General features: G+C 42.8%; 1 long non-coding RNA gene across 1 annotated transcript in view; it reads left to right on the forward strand.

Annotated features, from left to right (window-relative positions):
* LOC108792710 overlaps nucleotides 1–18,140 on the forward strand; it is a 20,015-nt gene extending 1,875 nt beyond the window's left edge. The window contains exons 2-3 of the long non-coding RNA XR_001941583.1: nucleotides 5,315–5,456; nucleotides 17,967–18,140. This is a non-coding gene — a long non-coding RNA (uncharacterized LOC108792710). The remainder of the gene's footprint in view (nucleotides 1–5,314; nucleotides 5,457–17,966) is intronic.
* Nucleotides 18,141–19,934: the final 1,794 nt, after the last annotated feature.

Below are 19,934 nucleotides of genomic sequence, written 5' to 3' on the forward strand. Positions count from 1 at the left end.
CCGCCCCCCTCCTCAGTGGACTGCAGAGTGATCTCCCCCCCCCCTCCTCCTCAGTGTACTGCTGAGTGATCTTGTCCCCTCCCTTCTCCTCATTGTAGTGTGGAGTTATCTCCTCCCCTTCCTCCTCCATGTACTGCAGTGTGATCTCCTCCCCTCCCTCCTCCTCAGTGTAGTACGGAGTGATCTCCTCTCCTCCCTCCTCCTCCATGTACTGCGGAGTGATCTTCTCCGCTCTCTCCTCCTCCATATATTGCACAGCGATCTCCTCCCCTCCCACCTCCTCAGTGTAGTATGGTGTGATCTCCTCCCCTCCCTTCTCCTCAATGTACTGTGGAGTAATCTCCTCCCTTCCCTCCTCCTCCATATACTGTGAAGTGATCTGGTCCCCTCCCTCCTCCTCCATGTACTGTGGAGTGATCTGCTCCCCTCCCTTCTCCTCAGTTTAGTATGGAGTGATCTCCTCTCCTCCCTCCTCATCCATGTACTGCCATCTCCTCCCCTCCCACCTCCTCAGTGTAGTATTTAGTGATCTCTTCCCCTCCCTTCTCCTCAGTGCAGTATGGAGTGATCTCCTACCCTCCCTTCTCCTCAATGTACTGCAGAGTGATCTCTTGCAGCCCCCCTTTCTCCATATACTGCGGCGTGATCTCCTCCCCTCCCTCCTCCTCCATGTACTGTGGAGTGATCTGCTCCCCTCCCTTCTCCTCAGTGTGAGTGTACTGCAGAGTGATCTCATCCTCTCCTTCCTCCTCAGTGTAGTACAGAGTCAGCCCATTCATTATAATGGGCTGCCCCAGAAGTGTCAAACACAGCAAAGAAGAATGCAGCACTTTGAGCTGTGAGCTTTATGCAGTTTTTGGCAACACATTTTTGCATGTTTTGTCAAGTGTCAATGCCCAGGCAAAGGTGCAGGGCTGTAGCTATCATGGGGCGATTGAGGCACTCACCTCAGGCGCAGTTGAGAGGGGGCGCAGCCAGGTCCGGCCTGGCTGAGCCCCCTCGACCTTGTTGCTAAGGCAAGCACAGGGCGCCATTGGCAACAGGGGCGCCAGGAGGCTCGGCAGGGAGAAAAGCAGCGAGACAGGCTCCAGCTTCTCCTCGGATTCCCGCTGTTCTCCCCCACCTGTACGGGCAGAGGACTCTGTGTCCTCAATCTCTTTTTCTATTTCAAAAGTGAAATGTCAGGGGTCATTTTTAGACCCCTAACGAAACAAATTCTTATGCTATTTTGAATTTGGCCAGCAGCGCATTCTGCGCGTGCGCACCGCCATCCTGGAGGCGGGGCGCAGGACGTCACATACCGCACACGTCTGCTGGGGGGCACAATTTTCTGTTCTTGCCTCAGGTGCAAAAGAAGCAAGCTACGGCTCTGCAAAGGTGCATGTTTTGTCTGCCGCATTTGGGGTGCAATTAACAAATAATGGCATCACAAGCATGTCATGCACTTTTCCTGCATTGTGTGAATGCACACCAATGCACAAGTTAACATGCACAGCAAGTGTGAACTGGTTACATCAGTTGTTTTGGGGCCAAGTCATTTTCAGTGCCACCTCAGTGCATAGACAATGAAATGTGCCTCTTTTAAATGAACTACTCTGTGGTGGTGTGCTCTGAAAAAATTTATTGCATGCTTTTTCAGTAAAGCATGGTGCAATACGGTACAATCACATAGCACCACACTGTGCCGAAAGAACTTAATGAAATGTTAGTTGTGACATTTCAACAAAGTTCTAACAAAAAGTTAAGTGTGATATGTCAGGATTGATGCATCAGCACTGTTAGGTCACACCAGCAGCTAGTGTGGCTTGCTGGTGTGAACGCACCCATAATTGCTGTCTCCCCACTGCCACTGCAACGATGTCTACTCATTTGCAGCATACAGCTTATAACAAATTTTAGTGGGAATACCTTTTGAATGTTTTTGCAAGCAGTTATGTGACCTTAATGCGGTGGGTGTGTCTGCGGGGCTGGTAGGCAGTAACTTTTACAGGGCCAACAATGCCTAAGACTCTTAGAGCTATAGATGTTGGTGGAGTGATGTCACTGCTCTAAGAATTTAGCTGCGTTGTAGGCCCTTCATAGACAGACACACTTGCCGAAGCTTTGCAGCCACGTGACCACTTGGAACAAGATGTAAAAAAGGATTTTCTTTGAGATTTATTAGCAACTGTATACAGAAAATATAAGCGTAGCAGGAAGGCAATGTTATTGGGTGTTTTACAATTGTGCTTTTTTGGGGGGGTTTGTTTGGGGAGGGGGCCCATAAACAAATTTGCTAGGAGGTCCAGTGATTTCTAGGTAGCTCCTGCTATGTATGATACCCAAATACTAAGTCATAGGTTCTTAGATGTAGTAACTGTAGTAACTATTTTAGGTACAGTATATCTTAAAACAATTGTTTTACTCAACACGTATGATATTCCTATTGGATCTATTATGGTCGCTAATCAAACTTTACTCCACATTACCCTACACTTTCCTTTCTTCTCTCACAACTCTCAGATTCATCTAGAGCAGGGGTGTCCACATTTCTTTGTGTTAAGATCTACTTTTCAAATGACGAGCTACATGAGATCTACCAACAGAAAAAAAACCTCCCTCGCTCTCTCCTAGCTCTCTCTCCTGGCTGTCTCTCCTTGCTCATCATCCTGGCTGTCTCTCCTTGCTCTCTCTCCTGGCTGTCTCTCCTTGCTCATCCTTCTGGCTGTCTCTCCTTGCTCTCTCTCCTGGCTGTCTCTCCTTGCTCATCCTCCTGGCTGTCTTTCCTGGCTGTCTCTCCTTGCTCTCTCTCCTGGCTGTCTCTCTCTCTCTCCTGGCTCACCTTGCTGTATTTTGCAAACAGTGTAGTGCAACAGGCGGTGTAAACTAATATTCTTTAATGTAAAACATAGCACTTCAACCACCAGAAAAGTGTCAGGGAGCTTGGCTTAGCAGACTCAGGCTGATAGGTAATCATGTGTGCACAGCTAAATAAATATACCAAAATGGAATAAAGGGGCCACCATTCACACCCTTTGTGATCTACCAGCATCATCTTTGAGAGCTACTGGTAGATCACGATCTACCTAATGGGCACCCCTGATCTAGAGTGCTTTGGTAAATTCCTATCTGCTGAATTATTAATTGGATTGAAAATGTCAGAGTAGATAACATAACATGTTCTCTTAGAACCGTCACATTGTATGAAAAAGGTGATGCAGGCAGGACAGCGTGCAACTCTCAGCACTGGAACCAGTGAAGTGAATAACACAATGATGCACACATTAGCATATGCAATGCTACTCATTACTGATTTTAAATGTTCTCCTACTAAACATCATTATGCAGACTTGGATGTTTTTTTTTAGCTATCCCTCCTGGATACCCAGGTGGAGCAGTACAGGGAGACTGGCAAATAAAGTGGGGGTCATAAGACATTGCACTTTAGTACACCTGCATCAGTGGTTCATATTCTGTGACATAGTAGTAAAAACATCTTATGGGGATTATTATAAGTGTATTGAAACAGTGATAACACAGAGCAGATATGTATGCTGTAAATAATTAACAAAAATGGCATCACTATTTATTTTCCTTTAAAGCATAGTTCTTTAACCACTATTGCTGTAGTTTGTACTGTACATCTCCCTTAAAGTGACACTACGCTCAGGAGTTACATGTTAAAAATGCATTCAAGTATCTTAAAAGAGAACTATGGGGTAACCATTTTATCCCATAGTTCTCTTTAGGGTCACGGGAGGACATATACTAACCTCCATCCGTGACCCAAAGCTCAGTATATAGCAAGCTATTGCCCGCTCTATATACTGAGAGCGCTGCAGCCAGGACGGATCCCAACAATACTGTCAAGATCCACCCAACTGGCTGATTGACAGCGGGCTCTGCCTATCTAGAGCCAGAGCCGGCTGTGCCCACCCCCACCTCCGTCCGTTCCTCCAGTCAGCACTGGAGGGTCAGAGAGGGGAGGGGGGATCCTTGCGGGGAGCGGTGGCTGACAGGCACCGCTCTCTTTAGAGAAATGATCGGGAAGTGAGCGAGCGGCGTTATGTGTTTGCTCACTTTCCAATCAATAGAGCCGACTTGTCACCGTTTTATTGTCACACGTCGGCTCTAACTATGAGGATGGGTGTAAAACACTTATCTCATAGTTATCCTTTAACTATTAGCAAAACTGTAGCTTTTTTGTTTATAACTCAGCTGTAGATCCTCAAATAATTTCTGAATTGGTGCTGACACTGTCCTTCCTTCTGGAAGCTCACTCCTTCTGGAAGCTCACTCCCGTGACTACAATCTCATGTTTAGTTTACTAATTTGTAATTGAGATTGTAGTCTATTACAGGAGTGAGCTTGGGGCTGTGGCTACTTTACAACACACACAGGGACCATGGGGAACAGAAGTAGCCACCCTCCAGAAGGAAGGACAGTGTCCTTTTCAGAGATGTATTGAGGATCTACAGCTGAGTGATACACAAATAAGATACATTTTTCTTAATAGTTAAAGGAGAACTATGGGGTTAAGGCTTTTCCCCATAGTTCTCCTTAGGGTAATGGGAGGACACAAACTAGCGTCCTCCCGTCACCCTAGAAAAAAGAAAAGGCTAGTTGCACTCCTTACCGGTATGACCCCGTGATCGGGGAGGGGTGCCTGATTAAGGGACCCTGTGTGGCCCCGAAATCACATAAGTTTGCAATAAAATCTATGAACTTTGATCCTATAAGGATTTCTGCAATCTCCCGTCACCCTAGGCTCAGTATACCGCAAGCTGTAGCTCGCGGTATACTGAGACGGCGCAGCATACCGCGAGCTGCTGCTCGCGGTATACTGAAACGCCGGAGCTGAAGCAGATCCCGACAATTATGCTGGGATCCGCCCAGCTGCGTGACTGACAGCTGGCTCTGCCTATCTAGAGGCAGAGCCAGCTGTACCCGTCCGTTTCCCCCAGTCAGCGCTGGCGGATTGGAGCGGGGAGGAGGGAATCCAGCCCCTCCCCTGTCACGGCAGAGAGCCGTGACAGGATCGAGAGGTGAAACGAACGCCGGTATGTGTTCGTTCACCTCCCGATCTACTGAGCCGACCTGTGACAGTCTCATTGTCACAGGTCGGCTAGAACTATGAGGAGAGTGAAAAGCACTCACCTCATAGTTCTCCTTTAAGGCACTTGAATGAAACTCCTGAGTTTAGTGTCACTTTAAATTGATGTACGCTAAGCATTCCTATAATAGTATCAACAGTCTGTCAGTAATATTATAATGATGGCAATAAAAGTATGTATCCTTATGCTCAACCAATTCTGTTCTCACTTCCCGCATTCAGAACACCTGCTCGTGAAATTGCAATGTTGGGGACTGACAACACCCTGAGATCTGGTCATTTACTCCTTTTGCTGCTGGTAGCCAGTTCAATATTACTGGGTCTCAGCTATCTGAATGAGATGTATCAAAGGATTCAGCTTCAGGTATGACAACATAGGAATTTTCTTATATTTTGACCGGTACAGAAGGTAACAATTAAAAGCAATGCAGAACTACTGCTGGGAATGATTTTCTGTTAGTGTATCCTAGTGTATTCTGTTCTGTTTAGTGTATCCTAAAACAACTAGAATAATAAAACCTAAAATGTTATGTACAGTTCATGTGTATATATTATATATATACTGGGGGGAATTTATCAAAGCAATTACAACAGTTTTAGCCTCTTAGATCATTTTTTTTATGTGCAAATCTGTCTTTTAACATGTGCCCCTGTTTTCACATGAGCTTACACTACTTTTCCAACTGCACGTGTTTCTCCCAAAGCTTGCACTACTTTTCCATCGTGTTTTGCACCTGTTTTCTTCAGAGCTTGCAATACATTTTCAATTGCACGTGTTTTGCACCTGTTTTCTTCAGAGTTGCACTACTTTTTCAACTGCACGTTTTTTGCACGTGTTTTCATCTGCACTTGTTCCGGGGCTGTATGAAACTGGAGCATCACCTAAGAAAACAGTCACAACTTAAGAAGTCCCCGTGACCACTTCTTCAAGATGTGACAGTTAAGCTTTTTGCCTGAAGTTAGAAGTATTTTTTCCTGGAGTCTATTAAACCTCATTTATCAACAACATTACACTAGCTTGATAAATCTGGTGCAAATATATTCCGTGCAAGTTCAAACACTCGCAATTGTTATGATAAATTCCCCCCAACATGTCTAATGGAAATGACATTTATTATCAAGGCTTAGACTGCATTGATAAATAAGGTGCAAATAACGTGGAACATTTGTCACTTAAAGGAGAACTGTGGGGTTAAGGCTTTTCCCCATAGTTCTCCTTAGGGTAACGGGAGGACACAATCACAAACTAGTGTCCTCCCGTCACCCTAGGCTCAGTATACCGCGAGCTGCTGCTCGCGGTATACTAAGACGCCGCAGCTGAAGCAGATCCCGACAATTATGTCTGGATCCGCCCAGCTGCGTGACTGACAGTTGCCCTGCCTATCTAAAGGCAGAGCCAGCTGTACCCGTCCCCTCCCCCGTCCGTTCCGCCAGTCAGCGCTGGCGGATCGGAGCGGGGGAGGGGGGACTCCAGCCCCTCCCCTGTCACGGCAGAGAGCCGTGACAGGATCGAGAGGTGAGCGAACGCCGGTATGTGTTCACTCACTTCCTGATCTACTGAGCCGACCTGTGACAGTCTCATTGTCACAGGTCAGCTAGAACTATGAGGTGAGTTAAAAGCACTCACCTCATAGTTCTCCTTTAAAGAAAAGTGGAGCAACTCCCTTGATAAATTCCCCCCACTGTATATAGCCAAGCATAATGAAAGACCGGTTTTACTTTACTTTGCAGGCTCCACACTTTTCTCTGCTGTTGTCTAGTGCCTGATTAGGAGTTCATCTCTGTATATGCAGGTGCAGCTTTGGTAGGGAAATCAGTTCAATATATTGGGGGGAATTTATCAAAGCACTTGCGACAGTTTTAGCCTCTCAGGCTGGGCACACACCTTACAACCATTGCAAGACTTTCTGTCTTACGATGGTTGTAATGTAATTAAAAAAACGTACGATCTGCCTATCTTGGACAGGCAGATCGTACTTGCGATGATCGCAAGCCGTGCCCCCCTGAGGGGCGGGCTTCCGATGACCGCAATGCCGAACGGGCAGTGTGCGCTTGCGCACAAAGGCCCGTCCAGCTATTATCTTACAAACAGGGGTACAAGTAGTAATCCTAAGAATGAGATACTAAATAGGTTGGACTTGATGGACTAATGTCTTTATTCAACCTCAAAAAAATATATATAACTGTGTAACTATATAACTATGTAACATGCTACACAGCCGCCAAAAATCATACGATTCGTGGCGGGTTTTCGAACATGTTCGTAAGATAAAAGTCGTGCGACCTTAGTACCAGTAGTAGAGATTGCACGGCTTCCACACACCTTACCATAATAGTACGATCACGGGATTTCCCGGCGATTATCGTACGATTATCGCAAGGTGTGTGGGCACCTTTAGATCATTTTTTTTTTATGTGCAAATCTGTCTTTTAACATGTGCTCCTGTTTTCTTCAGAGCTTGCACTACTTTTTCAATTGCATGTGTTTTGCACCTTTTTTGCACGTGTTTTCATCTGCACTTGTTCTGGGCTGTCTGAAACTGGAGCATCACCTAAGAAAACACTCAAGGGGGAATTTATTAAAGCACTTGCGACAGTTTTAGCCTCTTAGATCATTTTTTTAAATGTGCAAATCTGTCTTTTAACATGTGCTCCTGTTTTCTTCAGAGCTTGCACTACTTTTCGAACTGCACATGTTTTGCACCGTTTTTTTCCCGAGCCTGCACTACTTTTCCAACTGCATATTTTTTGCACCTGTTTTGCACCTGATTTCTTTAGAGCCTGCACTACTTTTTCAACTGCATGTTTTTTGCACCTTTTTTGCACCTGTTTTCATCTGCACTTGTTATGGGCTGTCTGAAACTAGAGCATCACCTAAGAAAACACTCACAACTTAAGAAGTCCCCATGACCACTTCTTCAAGATGCGACAGTTAAGCTTTTTGCCTGAAGTTCGAAGCCTTCTTTCTTGGAGTCCATTAAACCTCATTTATCAACAACATTAAACTAGCTTGATAAATCTGGTGCAAATATATTCCGTGCAAGTTCAAACACTCGCAATTGCTTTGATAAATTCCCCCCCATGTTTTTTGCACCTTTTTTGCACGTGTTTTGCACCTGCATTTGTTAAACCTCATTTATCAACAACATTACACTAGCTTGATAAATCTGGCGCAAATATTTTCCATGCAAGTTCAAACACTCGCAACTGCTTTGATAAATTCCCCCCTCACAACTTAAGAAGTCCCCATGACCCCTTCTTCAAGATGCGACAGTTAAGCTTTTTGCCTGAAGTTAGAAGTCTTCTTTCCTGGAGTCTATTAAACCTCATTTATCAACAACATTACACTAGCTTGATAAATCTGGTGCAAATATTTTACGTGCAAGTTCAAACACTCGCAAGCGCTTTGATAAATTCCCCACACTGTGCTTAAAGTGGAAGTGAATGCTAACAACCAAAGTTACAGCTATAATATGAAAAAGTGAGATGTTATATGAAAAAATATGTAATTTGGTTAAACTAGTTTTCTAATCCAGACATCCTTGTCAAACAGCACCCTTTCTTCCCTTTCTTTTGCTCCCCTGTCACTCAGTTCATTCGTGGGAGCAAGGAGCAGAAACCCTGTGTAAGTTCCAAGTTATGATTTTGCTTTCTTCCCAGTCCCATATGAAAGCACTGAGTGCCTATACGCAGGCAGTCACCAAGTTGGAGGAATTGGGGTGAGTCACATGGCCTCCCATGCCCAGAATTACTAAGTATGATATGCATCTCTAGATGAAGAGATAAGAGATGCATGTCATACTTAGGGGAGCAGAGACGCTAAAACAAAGTCGCCGCAGGAGCTGACAGTCATTTTTTTGTGCTTTCCCCAACATGTCTGTGAAGGTTCTCATTCATCCAGGTCATGGTGTAGCTGGACTTGCTGTATTTTTCTACAGTTGCCTTGACCTATTTTTTTACACTTTCCCTAACATGGGCAAATCATGCTTTTACTTTAGAATCTGTCCAAATCAAGTTACATATTGCTTATGACACACAGTATCTTTTAACTAAAGGAATGCATTATAAAAATGTCTATTACAGCAAAGTCTGGAACCAGAAAAATAGTTTGAATGACATGATTTGACTTAGGCTGACCAGACAAACCATAATGCTGCTAATGATCCCTAGTCTAGTTCTATCTGGCAGATATTTCACAGGGCTTGGCTAAGTGGAATAACCAGACTGTGACCTTCCACCGCTTCTAAAAATGTTTAGACCTAAACAAGGAAGTTTAAAGACAACCAGGAAGTCAAATAGAAATTCAAGCACAGACAGCAGACTAACCAGGAGTGTAGCTACAGCAGATTATGCAGCTGTTCAAAGGGAATTTTACTCTTTTTTTGTTACTTATATACATTTAAAAAGATGATTTGATTATTATATAGAGAGCTGTATACATAGCATAGATATATGAGTCTTTAGCATTTAGGTTAACAGCCATTCTTATATGCTGATCGCTGGTCAGTGATACTGGGGCACTCTGCTCCTGACTGATACTGGGGTATTCTTCTAATTGACCACCAACACTGAAACACTTTCTTTTTGCTGACCACTAATGTTGGAGAATTAGTGGTCAGCAGAAAGAAAGAATGTTTCAGTGTTGGTGGTCAGTTGGAAGAAGGATACCCCAATAGGGTATTTGATGTCTTGCTGGCCATAATGCTAGGGCCTTTCCTCTTCCATCACTGCCGCTGGGACATATTTTTCCTAGCACTGACCACCAATGTACAGTAAGTGCACTCTATTAAATACATCAGATGCTACACTCTGTACACTATGCTGAGCGGCATTCGGCTTGGCTGTTCTGCTCGGTCCCTCAGAGGGACTGAGCAGAAGAGAAAAATAGTTTTAAAAGTTTTAAAAAGTAAATAGAAAACGATTGTGCGGAGCTAGCAGTGACAGCTAGCTCCGCCCAATAGTTTCCTATTGTCCGGCGGCTCTGCTGCCATTAAAAAAAAAAGGAAGAGGCTTTCAGCACGGCTCAGCCGAGCCGATGCATATGCGTTCGGCTCGACTGAGCCACTCGGCCACGTTCGGGAGCTGTACGGGCTATAGTGAATAGCCCGTACAGCACCCCTACGGTTCTACTGAACCGAAGGGGTTCTGGGGCCAAAGCTAGCCAAAGGATCGGCCGTAGCTACGGCTAGATCCTTCGGCAGCTTCGTGAATAGACCCCTGTAAATTGCAAAATTTTTCATATCCCTGACCGCTAGACTATATACAGTACATTAGATAGTATGCTACACAGTCTTGATCTTATCACTATTTAAGCTATTTTGTATGTTATATAGCCCGACTTCATCAGTCTGAAAGTGATGCCGTACATTATGCACATCTAACAAAAGAGTTTATTGTTGCTGGTTGATATGCACAAAATGATATGCAAAGGAAGAGTATCATTCTATGAAATTCATGTTTTGCATTTAAGTTTATGTGTAGATGTGAGACTCTGTTTGTGGCCTAGAAATTATGGAATATTTTGTGGGTATAAGAACAGTGGCATATGTGAGCAGTGTATATTGTGAGTGGGTTTAGGCTCTGTTTAACCACAACTCCTAAGATTACAGACAATATTTAATGCAATATGGCCATGTCGACTTTTCCTATGGTATCTTGCATGCCATGTATCTTCTCTGCATTTTCTCAGATTTTAGAGGTATATTGCATCTGCATGTGATGTCTTCTGTCAGCTATGTTTGCCTTTGATCAATAATATCATAAAATAAATAACTTGTGCTTAAACATATGTGGGTGATGTTCTCTGAATATAGGGTAGACTTTTTTTCTTCTTTCAAAGATTTGTGTTTCTCTGGGAATAACACACATGAATTCTGTATCAAGACTATTCATTTAAACAACAGGGAGCTTGGAGAGCAGAAAGAGTAATTAGAGAGGATTAGGAAGGAAGGGGCAGTGTTAGGAAACTGACTCTTTTGAAATGGTCAAATTTTCTAGCAAGTTAAAAGGCACTTTGCAAGTAAAAAAATGTTTTTACATCTATATCGCATACAGTACAGTAGATACACCCCTTATGGACTAAATAAATGTATTCTATGCTCCTTAGCTCCATCTAGTGACCATAATGTGGAACTAGCGAGCACTAGTGGCACTGAGAACCATTAATAAATACACCCCTATGTTAATTCACTCTTTTTTTTCTATAGGATACTTAAAAATTAAAATGACAAAATTAATTCAAACAAACAAAAAATTATGTTGTAAAAATAGAAAAAATATATAACAAATCAAAAAAATAATAGCCAAGGGAAGAAAGAAAGGAAGGTGTTAATTAGGGCTGCTTAGGGTTAACTAAGGGTAAATAAGAAGCTAAATAGAAACACATTTTAGTCTACTATTTTTTTTTTTTACCTATAAGGTTGCTTTAACTGTCATCATATGCAGATCAAAGGTGCCCCTTTGATCTGCACATTAATGAACCAGTGCACATACAATGTAATGCTGTTGCATCATATTTCTCATTGATTCCTGAAGACATTGCCTGTGATACAGATCAAGCCCTGGCTGTAAAATGACAGCCGGGAATCGCTGGTAAAATCAACCAAGAACCTGGGAAGAGGAGGTGGGCATACAGTGTACTTCTAAAACTTCAATTATGTTTTGAAGTACCATATGGTTAAGGAGCCTAGAGACTCAGACAAGCCATCATGTCATGATTATCCACTTAGTAACAGCATTTGGAAAAAACATTTGGTTAAAGCAAATGTATACAAAGCTTTGTTAGAATGCTATGAAAGAAGTTATTATGCTACAGTGTTTCTGTTTCAGAACCACAGAGGTTTTATGAGACTCTAAAATTAAATTTGAGTAACCCAGGGCCCTATAATGTTTTTGTTACAGTCACCTGTCTCATACAGTCATGTTCCTCTGAATAAAAATGGCTTTGAACATATCCCAATTTGCCTGAATCATAATCCATCATGAATCATTTTGATCCACAATAACACAGAGTAACTATGTAAGCAGTACATTTGAAGGGGATAATTTACTGTACATCAAAATAATATTAAAGCCAAAAGGTTTTTAAGCTTTTTCAAATGCTAATTAAATCACTTATGATGGATGCCGCGCCTTCATTTTTAAAAGTTTTGGTTTCCCATAGAATTAGCTGGTTCTCTGAGCACTGGCTCTCATATACTATCTTAGGTGGCTCCTTTCCCTTGCAGGGTCTTATGGAGCCACCCTTGTGTGTCCTAGTAAGCTGTGTGTGTGTATCCACAAACAGACAGGCACAACAGGACAAGCAACTCCACTCCTCCCTTCCCTCCACCCTTATGCAAGCTAGTAGATAGTCAGCTGCTGCAGACTGCTCTATTCTTTGAGATCTTATACAGGACAGGAAGTTCAGAGAAGTGGAGCTAAGAGACTTGGAGCCAGATCTTTGGAATCATGATGACTGTTAGTGCTCGGGCAAAAATGTAAAGAAATGTATTGCTGGGCAATGTATATTTGTTTTATCTGGATTCATTATTGAAAAAAGGTTTGAGAATGTAATACTACTTTAACACTTCTCAGTCAGGACAAGCAATGCATCCCAAATCAAGCAGAATCTCAAGAAAAGCAATGGCATGATCAACAGTCAGTGCTACCACTATAAAATGGGCAACACCGACCCTGTAAGTTCAAAGCAATCTCTGGTGGTTGGGACTTTAATCTCTGTCATGTGCACGGCATCATACCCAAAACCTCTGTTACCATAATATCTGAGAACTTAACAAGTGTGATTGTCAGAAGGAAAGAGCCCAGTGGAATACAATATTTAGGACAAATAGGGTGTTATGAGCCAGCAAGGTCACAGACACAGCTCCACATTTGCCTTATTCTGGAAAGGCTTCATGAAGACCTTTCTCCATTTAAAAGGCCTGAGCTGAGAGCAAGTTCCATCATTTACTACTACTGGTGCTTGGCAAAAAAGTCTGCTGTTGAGTAGTGATGGGCCGAACACGCCCGTGTTTGGATTGTATTCAAACACCCTTGTGTTTGAAAAGTTCGAGTACGAACGGGCAAAAAGTTCGAATACGAACTCGAACCTAATGCAAGTCAATGTGGGTTGGACTTTCGAAAATGATTGTCCCCTTTAAGAGGGCTTATATGCAAGTTATTTTCCATAAAAGGTGTATGGGGGTCCAGGTACTGCCCTGGGGGACATGAATCAATGAAGAAAAAGAAAAAAACGTTTTTAAAGGAGCAGTGATGTTAACATAATTTAAAGGGTAAGAATAAAAATGAAAAATTCCTTCAAATATCGTGCCTGGGGGGTCCCCTTAACGTGCCTGTGAAGTGGCGGATCTGCAGGATGTATAGAACCTGCTTCGGCAAAACTGAAATTTCTAAAGAAAAAAAATGATTTCTTTTTTTTACTCTTAAAGTGTGCAGTTCCCCCTCCCAAACAATACCAGACCCTTTAGGTCTGGTAGGAATGTTAGGAGGGCAAATTTTTTTTTAAGAAAAGCATAGGGTTCCCCCTAAAAGTCATACCAGACTGGTAGGAATATTTAGGAGGGGCACCATGTACAAAAAAAAAGTGTGTTGGGTTCCCCCTCAAAGCCATACCAGGCCATTAAGGTCTGGTAGGAATTTTAAGGAGGAACCCCACCCCAAAAATGGGGGGGGAAACGTGGGGTCCCCTCTAAAATTCCATACCAGACCCTTGATCCGAGCATAGGTATGGCAGGGCCGGAAAGGGGGGGCAAGAACGAGCGAGTGCCCCTCCCTCCCACCCCAGGCCACATTCCCCCGGCACTGGGAGGGTGCTTTCCAGGGTTACCCCTGGAAAAGCACCTTGTCCCTGTGCCGATGGGGACAAGGGCCTCGTCCCCACAACCCTGACCTGGTGGTTGTGGGGGTCTCTGGGCAAGGGGGCTTATTTACATCGGGGTACCCCTTTAATTAAGGCAGCACCCAGATGCCGCCCCCTCCCTTGTGAATAAGTAAGGGGTACTTGTACCCCTAACCATTCACTAAAGGGTTAAATAAAATCGTTATTAAAAAGTCCAGACTTTTGATAAAATCCTTTAATGGGAAAAAAAACAAGACATGTTTTTGACAAATCTTTTATTTTTTTTAAAAATGGATCCACCGATGTAATCCAGGGTCAATCATGACGAAATAAAAAATAAAACAATAAAAAATAAATAGAAATAACAATAATTTTTAAAAAACGACGTCTGCCGTCCCATCCTCTCCCCGCTGACTCCCGCGCATAATGATGGCATTTTGACAGATGGCGGCAAAACATAAACAATTGGGCGGAGCTAGCAGTAAAAGCTAGCTCCGCCCAATTGTGTCGTTTGCCGTCATCTGATAGGCGAGACATGATTGGGCAGAGTCATCATGACTTTGCCCAATCATGGCTCCAAATGAGTACTGAGTTCTGATTGGGAAAAGTCTTGCACCTGACCTGTGGTCAGGTGCAAGACTTTAACAAATTAGAGCTTCGGAGGGTGTTTTGCCTTGTGGGACGTTGCGCGGTCGAGCAGACCGCGAACATCCCATAAAGTTCGGCGTTCGGCAAACGTTCGAACAGCCAATGTTCGATTCAAACTCGTGTTCGAATCGAACCGGCGGACCTTCCCTAGTGTTGAGCATTGCGGCTCAGCGTGTCCTTCTGTTAATGCTTACCTTTCCTGCTGTTGTTCCACCTGTCCTCCCCTAGATCATGATTGCTACCTGTGACCCCTGCTGACTTGGTACTAACATAACTACCTTATTTATTTATTCAGTGGAGTTGTACACATGTACAAAACAACACCAGAGTCCATACATGTAGCTTTTCATGTCTCCTAGCACTTTTGACTTTTGGTCTCTACATACTGTCTGCCTAAACCTTGTATCGTTTTCAAGCCTGATCTCTGTTGTCCTGTTCATTCCTACCTCTGATATGCTTGGCTGCCTGGATTAAACCACTTGCTTGACCTGACCTTGCTACTTCTCTGCCTGCCATAATTTTGGCTGTGTTCATGACAACATCTCTGTTCAATATTCTAGTTTTCATGCTCAGCTCTGGTTGGCAACAACTTTGGGCAACTCTTCTTGACTACGTCATATTTCCTTGCTCACTCTCGCAGGGGAACATCACCTTGTTAACACAAGATAATCCAGTGCTTACGTTCATAGAGGACCCACGGTACCAGTGCAGACAAATGAAGGTGGCTAGTAAAAGTGAAGCATTTATACAAGGATCACCAGCACTCCAAGGCATTTGCACAGAGGCCTGACCCTTACATATGTTATCCACTAAGCTAAACTTAGGTTACACATACTATTACCTCTATGACCCATTACACTGGCTGTAGAGTGTCTGAACTTTTTACGTTAATGGATAGGTTGACTGGCCAATCTAGGAAATTAATTCATTATCTGCATTTATACATGTATACTGTATCTTCTTTGCTACATTTTTATCTCTTGGGGTAGCCAATCACGCTACAGCAGCCTCATTTACCGTTGACAACTCTTGTAAAATATGCTGCTGCATTTTATTTAGTATGGACATGACTAAAAAACATAATTTGTTAGCTGTGAAAATATGAAATATTGCATATATATTTCAAGTATTCTTATACCCGGCTAACGTGTAGAACTTTAGGCTCCTTTTCAGCAGCCATAGATGCTTTGTAAAAAAAGGCTAAACCAAAATGTACGCACACAAGGGAATTTGTCAGACAAGTGACTCATCCCCCTCTCTCCCCTGCCTTCACTTGGCTCTTTCCATGTGTCCAAAAGGAAACAACTCCTGCTGTCCTCTCTCTTTAGACTCATTCACTATACAGTAGGCCCATTCACACCATCGTGGTGCGTTAACACATGTGTTATGGTGTGCTTTAACGTGTGTTGTTGTAACCACCTCCCATCCCTGGCTGTTCCAGAACGGCCGGACGGGAGCCTTATAGGAGTGGGAGGGCGTCTGAAGACGTCCTTCCCCTCCACAGGCTCGTGCGTGGCGCCCAGCGCGCACACGAGTGGGGAAACTGTCAGAAATGACAGCAAGCTTCTCTGGGGGTCTCTAGGTGACATTAGGGGTCTTGGAGACCCCTGATGTCTCCATAAAGAGGACCTGTCATGTGAATTGGCTACTTAGCCCCCTATGTGATAGAACTAAAGTTAAGTGTAAAAAAAAAGGTTAAAAAAATAAAGAAGCTAAAAAAAGTCATAAATAAAAAATAAAAAAATAACACACAATTTTTTTTTAAAGTCCCCCCCCCCCTATGCACACGCAAACATGCGTTGGGTGCGCCGACGTGCAAAAACGACGTTTCCACCTATTATGCCGCATTATTATTATTATTATTATGTTACATATCACCACAAACGTCAGAGTGCGAGTAATCATTTTTGGGCCATTAATCACTGATAACACTAAACTGGTGAGCAGTAAAAGCGTTTAAAGCGGCGCCTGTGGCCAGTTTTCGGTGTGGTCGTTTTTTTGTGATTTTTTGCGGGCAGATTTCAGCATTTTGCTGAAAGTCTCAACCTTGTCTCAACCATACTTTATCTTAAAGGGACATGTGACATTTTTTCTGCAACAATACAGAATAATGATTTTAGGGCATATAATATAATTATAAAGAACTGTAACTCAGCCCATGATTATTCAGCAATGGAGAACGTCCGGTAGAGTTGAGGCTTCTGCGATATGTGTTGCGTCAAGGTATCCCATTCATTTAAATGGGCAGCGCAGCACAAACAGGGCGCATGTAGCATTTTGGCAGTGCAGAGCATTGCAACACACATTAGTACCGTGCTGCAACACATGCCCGTTTCAAGTTGTGTTGGGGTGTCATTAAGAATGAATGTTATTGCATCACACCAATGCACATAGTGATTGCTACCTTGTGTTGCAGTTACCACAGTGTAATGCTGGTAATAGGCTATTAGCATCCAGGGTCCCAGCCAATGGAGTTGGCTAGAAAGTTCTGAGAATCTCCCATGTAGCTCAAGGAGCCGAATCTACTTCCACTTATTTATGAATGCATTTTAACACTTTTTTTATTTATCTCAGAAAAAAATACTACACCATTTTTGGGCCTTAGGACAGTTTAACCCTTTATTAATTAGAAAACCGTTTACAATATAAATACTGTGATGGAGTGTGTTTAGAAAGGACTCAGATATATATGATTAATAAATATTTATTTAGATTCTTGTTTTTCTCTCAAAATTATGCAATTCAATAAAAAACATCCAATTGACTAAAAGTAATGCTTATGTGTGTCTCAAATTATTGGTTCTCTAACCCTAGGACTATTGCTGATATGCATATTTACAAATCACATTGCATTTGATAGTTCATACACTCATGGTCATATTTAAATTTCATATAGTTCTTTACATGTATGGCATTCTTATATAAATCCCCTACGCGTTATGCTCCCAAAAGGCTTCTTCAGGGGGATGTTTGTTTCGTTTGTTTGTATATATCGATTCTCAGCAATAATCTGTTTTCTAAACATATAATACAATATAAATTAATATTCGTCCATGAAATGACTCTATACAAAATATATTATAAATCCATAAAATACAGTTAATTTCCATTGCATTATTATATTCAAAAAATTCCTCATTTTCCATTTTTCAATACAGTGTGTTCATTTTCTTCACTTATCATTAATAGCTTTACATTAATATTTCTACATGGGATGTAATATTCACATTGATTGTTTATCCACCAAAAACAGTTTTTGTTTTTATGCATCTCTAATACATACATTTGATCATTCTTATTTATTTAGCCTTGCATTCTTTATCCATTTCAATATTCATTCAAATCTTTTATTAATACTTTCAATCAATATTATTTGTTCTTTTTCAGACAGACATGGCCATTGTGGAAAGGCAAACACAACGTGCTGCATCAGAGAGATCAGTTATACGACACAAGGAAGCCCAACTGCAGATAAAACTAGAAGCCGCAGACCAAGAAAAGAAGAGGATACAAGAAATGCACACGTTTCAATCGCAGCAGCAAAATGCAAAGTTTCAAAATGAAAAGGTAAATTTCAGACATCACAACATACAAAATGTCATTTCAGGGAGGTGCCCTCTATCATACCCCCCACCCCGCCCCATGTGTCCCGGATTTAAGAATCAGCAGAATATTTTAAGGCCTCATTCACACTGGAATCGTCCCGCATGTACAGCTCCGTGCTGCGTGCAGGGCCTATCGGGCAGCTCCCGGGAAGGACAGGTGCTGCGTGTGATTAGTATGCAGACCCCGTCCTTCTCTATGGGACTACGCAGCCGTATGCCCCTCTACGCTCACCTCAAGCGCAGGTCCATACGGGTGCGTGTTTTCTGGCTCGGACGCAGACAGGATCCATCCTTTCAGCGTACGGGTACGCTCACCCGCATGGATGTGCAGGACGGGTGAGCATAGGGGGGCGTAAGGCCGCGTAGTCCCATAGAGAAGGACGGGGGCTGCGTACTAATCACACGCAGCACCTGTCCTTCCCAGGAGCTGCTCGGTACGGCCCTGCACGCAGCACGGAGCTATACGCGCGGGCCAATTCCAGTGTGAATGAGGCCTAAGTACCATAAGACACTGTCTTATATTTTCTTTGCCCCCCAAAAACACACTAGGTCTTATTTTCAGGGGATGTCTTATTTTTTTTTCTTTTTTACTGTGCAACAAAATGTACAACAATCTAAAGTTATGTGGTATCACTCCACCTGTCACAGTAACTGGCGCTCTAGAGGAATATCGGCTAATGCGGCTCTGCTCCCTCCGCTGCCGAAGCCTTGCTTTATGCAGCGCTGGCATGCTTTGCCATCAGCGACAGTGGTAACAGTGGTGCAGCAATGGGGACATCAGACAGTGGACAGCGCGGTAAAGAACAGTACCATTTACCGGTACACAGTACAGTACAGTACCATTACATTATGCAGTGCCTTCAGGGGGACAGCAGTTGGTGAAGTATGGTACTGGAGTGCTCCCTGTCACTGCGCTGGCCGGAGGGAGTCCCCCGTCATCCCCTTAATACAACATGTCCCTGCAGGCTGACACCATCTCTCCTGCTCTTCACGTTCCCCCTCACATGCTACCACCAAACTAGGTCTTATTTTCGGGGTAGGTCTTATATTACAGGAATCTTGAAAAATAGTGCTAGGTCTTACTTTCAGGGTAGGTCTTATTTTCGGGGAAACAGGGTATATTAACTTGAACCTTGAGCCTGTATCCAACTTCTTTTCAGGATTCAGCCAATTAGCAATTCTGCCTCCATACTATTATTCCAGTTTTTATGCTTCTTTTCCCAGCATTGCCTTTATGGAAGATGTCATTTTCTTCCGCAGTCCCATAAATATCCATTGAAGCATGACAGGGTTAATATGATAAATAAATTAGGAATGAATAAGCTGCAAGCGGAATGTGGAAAATGTAGCAGTGCTAGTGCTTTAAATCAGGCCTTCTTAAACTTTTTCCACTTGTGAACCCTTTGTGGCACGAGGACATTTTTACGCGAACCCGGGTATATAAATATGCAAAACAGGTATACAAAAAAAATTACTGATAATAAATCATAAAGAAATGTAATTTAAAACAACCGTTGGTATACATATCATTTTACCATTTATTAAAGATAAAAGCAAATTTGCATACTAATGAGATGAAGTTGTTTTTTTTCCCACAAGGTTTAAAAGACTTTGAAGGAAACTGTAAGCAAGAGCAGAGCTTAGGTTGGACACATAGTCTGATTCTGTCCTGACAACCTGGGCTAGGATTGGACAGTCACAGTTTGCAATTTAAAAAATTACTTTTAAAGCCCAACTCCTCGGGAATTTT

The sequence above is a fragment of the Nanorana parkeri genome, unplaced genomic scaffold, assembly GCF_000935625.1.
Source record: "Nanorana parkeri isolate BGI_ZX_2015 unplaced genomic scaffold, ASM93562v1 scaffold672, whole genome shotgun sequence".
In the NCBI taxonomy this organism is placed as follows: domain Eukaryota; kingdom Metazoa; phylum Chordata; class Amphibia; order Anura; family Dicroglossidae; genus Nanorana; species Nanorana parkeri.